Source organism: Carya illinoinensis, chromosome 5 (genome assembly GCF_018687715.1).
Source record: "Carya illinoinensis cultivar Pawnee chromosome 5, C.illinoinensisPawnee_v1, whole genome shotgun sequence".
NCBI lineage: Eukaryota > Viridiplantae > Streptophyta > Magnoliopsida > Fagales > Juglandaceae > Carya > Carya illinoinensis.
In genome coordinates, this window is record NC_056756.1 from 17,552,614 (window position 1) to 17,558,613 (window position 6,000).

Below are 6,000 nucleotides of genomic sequence, written 5' to 3' on the forward strand. Positions count from 1 at the left end.
CAGAGTTGCTAGGTGAACAATTTCTAGCATGAGAGTGTTATGTGCAAGAGTTAAGAGATAATTGAAGCGAAGTTTGTGTCATAATAGGACAAAACAAAGCACCAATACTGTGGAAAAAGGCGTGGAGGTCAGAGACGAGCAAAAGCAGCAACATGACGAGACTAATGAACCATTGGAACTTGTGACACTGTATCTTGATCACCCAAAACCACCACACGAATTGGGACCCAAGTCCTACCGAAGGATAGAGAAGCCCTGAAGCAGTTGTTGATAGAACACAAGGATGTGTTTGCATGGAGTTATGAAGACATGCCTGGTATAGACAACAACATGATTGAACACCGCCTGTGTGGGGATTCTACCCACAAGACAATACGTCAAAAAAGAAGATCATTCAGTGCAGAGAAGTATGCTACCATTAATGAGGAAGTAAAGAGGTTATTAACTGCCGAATTCATCAAGGAATCTCATTACCCAGAGTAGTTATCTAATGTTGTGTTAGTAAAAAAGGTGAATGGGAAGTAGAGAATGTGCGTGGACTTCACAGACCTGAATAAAGCTTACCTAAAGGACAGTTTTCCTTTACCATGCATTGACATTATTGTGGACATAACAACAGGACACCATATATTGAGCTTCATGGATGCCTACTCGGGTTACAAATAGATAAGAATGCACGCAGTAGATGAAGAGAAAACATGATTTATAACGGATTAGGGGCTGTATTACTATCAGGTTATGCTGTTTGAACTAAAAAAAGTAGGGGCGACCTACCGAAAGTTGGTTAATTGCATGTTCAAGGAGTAGATTGGGAAGTCCATGGAGGTATATGTAGACGACCTGTTAGTAAAAAGTAAGGAACTTGCCAAACACCTTGACAACGTGCAAGAGTCGTTTGGAATCTTATACAGTTACAAAACGAGACTAAACCCTACAAAATTTGCTTTCAGAGTTGAATCGAGAAAGTTCTTAGGATTCATTGTATCTGAAAGAGGAATTGAGGCCTCTCCAGATAAGATAGAAGCTATACTCAACATGAAGCCACCAAGAAATCTGAACGAAACTCAGTGGTTGGCGGGCAAGGTAACTGCCCTAAGTAGATTCATAGCCAGATCGATAGATAAGTGCCTCCCATTTTTTTCAAGTACTATGCAAGGCACACCCTTAGAACGAATAGTGTAATGAGGCCTTTGAAAAGTTGAAGCAACACCTGGCCAGCCCCCCACTCCTGAAGTAACCAAAGAAAGGCGATAAGCTTTGTGCATACTTAGTAGTTTCCCTACAAGTAGTGTCCGCCGTCTTGCTAAAAGAAGAACGAGCCTCCCAACACCCTGTGTATTACATAAGTTGGGCACTCAAAAGAGCAGAAGTTAGGTATCCTCGAGTCGAAATGTTAGCCTTCTCCTTGGTAGCAGCGGCAAGAAGACTCTACCCATACTTTGAAGTCCACACAATATAGGTGCTCACAGAGAGCCCATTAGCAAAAACTCTGAGAAAACCTGACAGCTTAGGAAGACTGATAGGTGGTCAATTGAATTGAGTGAGTTCGATTTAGAGTATGTACCGAAAAGGGTAGTAAAGGGTCAAGCACTGATAGACTTTGTGGTAGAGTTTTCGAATTTTCCCCAAGAAGACACGGTGGCTCAAACGGGCGGAGGCTTGAGGATTCATTTACTAAGCCCAGACGGTAAAGAATGACACTACATGGTAGCGTTGGCATTTAAAGTATCCAACAATGAAGCCGAATATGAAGCACTCGTGGCAAGGCTCTCTATAGCCGCCAAGATAAGGGCAATCGAGATAAAGGCAAAGTCAGACTTGCAGGTGGTCGTGAATCAAGTGTTGGGCTTATATGCTACAAAAGGGGAGAAATTGAAAAAAATATTTAGCATGAGTTTGGGAGGCACGTGATCTCTTCTCATATTTTAATATAACCCAGATACCAATGGTGGATAACGAAGTGGCAGATAGTTTGGTGCGCATAGCGTCAGGAATGGAGGAGGCACCCCTCTTGTGGCAAGTGGAAAGAAGAGTCATTGAGATCCCAGCCATTGGAAGAGCGGTAGGCGTCTTGGGCTCCATTATCCCATATTGGGTGAATAGTGTGGTCTAGTACCTAGATGAAGGGAAGTTACCAGAGAAGGAGGAGGAAGCAAGGAGGGTTAGGAGAAAGGCAGCAAGGTTCTTGCTTATTGATGGAGTCCTTTATAAAAGGGGTTTTTCAACCTCATTGTTGCGGTGTATTTCCCCACAAGAAGTATAGTATGTTTTAGTAGAAATATATGAAGGAATATGTGGAAACTATTCTGGTGGAAAAACTTTAGCCAGGAAGGTAGTAAGGGCAGGATACTACTGTCCTAATGTGTTAAGAGACACTCAGGAATACACTAAAAAGTGTGTTAAGTGCCAGATGTACGTGTCGGTACCGCACACCCCTCCAGAGGGTCTAACATCTGGTTAGGTCGTTTCCAACAGAGAGATGAGGAGTAAAGTTCATGGTGATCGATGTTGATTATTTGACAAAGTGGACAGAAGTCGAACCACTAGCAAGTGTGACAAGCAAAGCTGTGACAAGGTTTTTGTGGAAAAACGTGGTTTGCAAGTTTAGAATTTCGCAAAGCATAGTGTCAGACAATGGGCTCCAATTTTACTCTGACCATTACAGAGAATGGTGTGCAGTGTTGAAGATTAAATTAAAATACTCATTACCGGGCCACCCTCAAGCGAACAGGCAAGAAAAGGCAACAAAAAAGACATTACTCTCAATTCTAAAAAAGAGGGTCACGGAGAAAAAGGGAGAATGGACGAATGAGCTGCTAGAAGTACTTTGGGCTTACAGGACATCAGCAAAAACTCCAACAAAGGAGTCCCCGTTCGCATTGATGTATGGGTGCAAGGCGGTTCCCCCAGTTGAGGTAGGACTCCCAAGTTATCAAATGAGCCACTTCTCAGCCGCCAAAAATGATAAGAAAATACATGAGTACCTCGATTTAGTGGAGGAAGAAAGAGAAATAGAAGAAGCCAAAATGCTGTAGGAAAAAGCTAAGGCCATACAATACTTCAACAAAAGGGTAAAGCCCATGACTTTCAAGGTAGGAGATTTAATTTTGAAGAAAAGCGGAGTGACTACCCAAGATGAAGGGAAGACAGGACCTCGATGGAAAGGACCTTACTTGGTAATAGCAAATAACAGGCTTGGGTCATACCATTTGAAAGACAACCAGAGGAGGGACCTGCCACACCCATGGAATGCTGAGCACTTAAGGAAATTTTATCAGTAACATTTGTAATGATTTCATTTACTTTCATTTCATGTCTTTTTGTTGACATTATTACGTTTATATATCTATGTTTTCTGTAGCATTTGCACATTTGTTATTGCAAAATCCAGTCACGCTTTGTTTCCTTGGTAATTTCTTGATAGAAGTAATTACACGCAGGCACGCATTTGTACAAAAGTGAGCAAGCGCACTACAAAAAATGTAAAAATGGCACGAACGTCACCAAACCATGCCACCCTTAAACACCTATGACAAGTCTTAGTAGCTTGTGCAGCCATGTAAAAAGGGTGCAGAGGTCAATAGACCACACCACCCTTAAACACTTATGATACGTTTTAGCAATTTGTGGTGCCATATAAAAAGGGCGTGGAGGTCACCAGACTATACCACCCTTAAACACATATGACAAGCCTTAGCAGCTTGCAGTGTCATGTAAAAAGAGCACGGAATTTACCAGACCACCCCACCCTTAAACACATATGACAAGTCTTAGTAGCTCGTGGTGCCATGTAAAAAGGGCGCAGAGGTCATTAGACTACGTCACCCTTAAATACCTATGATAAGCCTTAGCAGTTTGTAGTGCCATGTAAAAAGGGTGCAGAGGTCACTAGACCACCCTTAAACACTTATGGCAAGCCTTAGCAGCTTGCGGTGCCATAAAAAATGGGTGTGGTGGTCCTTAGACCACACCTCTTCCTAAGGTGCCCATCACGAACATCAGCGACTTACAAAACAGAAAATTGAGAGCGAGTGGATCAAATAACACGAAGGGCGAAGAATGCACATCGGGAAAATTAATATACAATTATCATCAAGGTTTATTATGATTACTGGTATAAAGTTTATTATTAGTACAAAGTGGTAGACAGTACAAAAATACAATGAATAAGCTTTGAAAAAAGAGAGAAAAAAAATCCATATAGAGAGAGCTAGGGGGTGGGTGGCGGCAGTGGAGGTCTACCTACGAAGGCATCGGGCACCTCATCCCACCCAAAAGTGTCGACATGTTGGCGGGGAGCAGCTTCAGCAACGAATAGGTCCCAATCTAGATTCTCGAGGTCTGTACCAAGGTCGGTCAGAAGGCGGGACCTTAGACTCAGGATGCTAGCACCATAACCATAGGCAAAGGCATGATCCTTGGTAGCTGAGGCTAGGACTAGTTGGCCATCAGGTTGGCAATTTTCGCTTGGACAGGAGCTAATTCTTCCTTCTTCTCGGTCAGCTACTGGTCTTTGGCAAGGAAAGCTAGGTTTGATTTTTTAAGCTCCTCATTTGAATCCCTGCGATTGTCCTTGTATTGCTGATGATGCCTATGGAGTTCTTTCAAGGCCCTCTATGCCTTCGAAAGATCGAGAGTCGTGCGGCAATTCTTCTCCATAGCAATCGCCAACTCTTGAGCTAGCCCTTGGCTACATTTTTGCGAGCGGGCTAACTCCTCGCGAGTTGAAACTAACTCCTCATTGCGAGTGAGTAGCTCAGATTTAAGGCGAGTGAGGTCCTATTCGAAGCCTCTCCGAGCGTCAGAAAGTTGGGACTTTGCAGAGTCCCTTTCTAACTGAATAAGCCTCAAGGTGAAGTCATCTTTAGTTTTAGCCTCTTGGGCATGATGAACGGTATGACGGAGCTCAAGGACTTCACCCTCCAGAATCTCCATGTCACTGTGCAAGGAGTGAGAGTAGCCTTCCGACTGCTATACCAATATCTCCAACTCTTTGTTTTTCTCCACCAAAGTCTCCAGCTCCGACTGGTCCACCTGCCATTTCTCAAAAGCGACCTTGGCATCATAGCATGGCTTTCGTCGCTCTTTGACATCCTCCTCAAGGTAGGCCCTATTCACCAAGATCCACGCCGCCAAACAGTTAATGCCATGTAAAGGGAAAAAAGGGGGGGGGGGGGCACTCAAGTAAGAAACTACATGAGAACTTGAAAATAGAAATGGAGGACATGATTAATTGCTGGTGATACCTCAGAAAGCCAATCATTCAAGTGACTGGCCATTTGGGCATTTGTGGAAGAAGAGGAGGCGCCACCACTAACTTCCCCGCCGAAGATCTCTTCGGGGTTAGGAACATCACCTAGCAAAAAAGTTTGGTCAATCCTTGGCATTGAGTCTGCTATCCCTTCTGGGGGACCTTTGAATCTTACAGGTGGAAGGGAGGTCCTAGTGTATGCCAAGTCGACCTCTAGTAGGCAGGTGTCTTCTCCCAATGCACCACCCAATCCATCAAGAAGGAGGGATTCAGTATCTCCACCAACGAATGGGGCAAAGGGAGGAGGAAGTGAGAGACACCCATTGCTACCAGGCAATGAGGGAGTATTACCCCCAGACATAGTGGTTGGTGGAGTCTTTGGGAGGGTTGAGTTGGCGTCCATCTTCTCCCCTCTATCTTCATGACGAGGTGGCATGCCCCCGACCATGCCACCCAAGTCTCCTGTTTGGGCGGGAGCTCTGTCTGCCCTGTCCCTTCATGAATGCTCTCTAGTGGGAAGAGGACGTGATCTCCCACCATAGGTAGATGAATCTCCTCACCCGCGTCGAAGTTCAACTTCATGGTCCAACTTGCCCTCCCCCACTAGGTTGTCAAAGATGAAGAATTCGAAGATGGGGCTGGACACCAGTGTGCGCGCCTGTTGGGGGGGTCAAGTTCAAAGGTGGCAGCTAAATCTAAGACGACCAAGTCTACCAAGCCCTCAGCGTCTCCTAGTCTAGGAGAATATA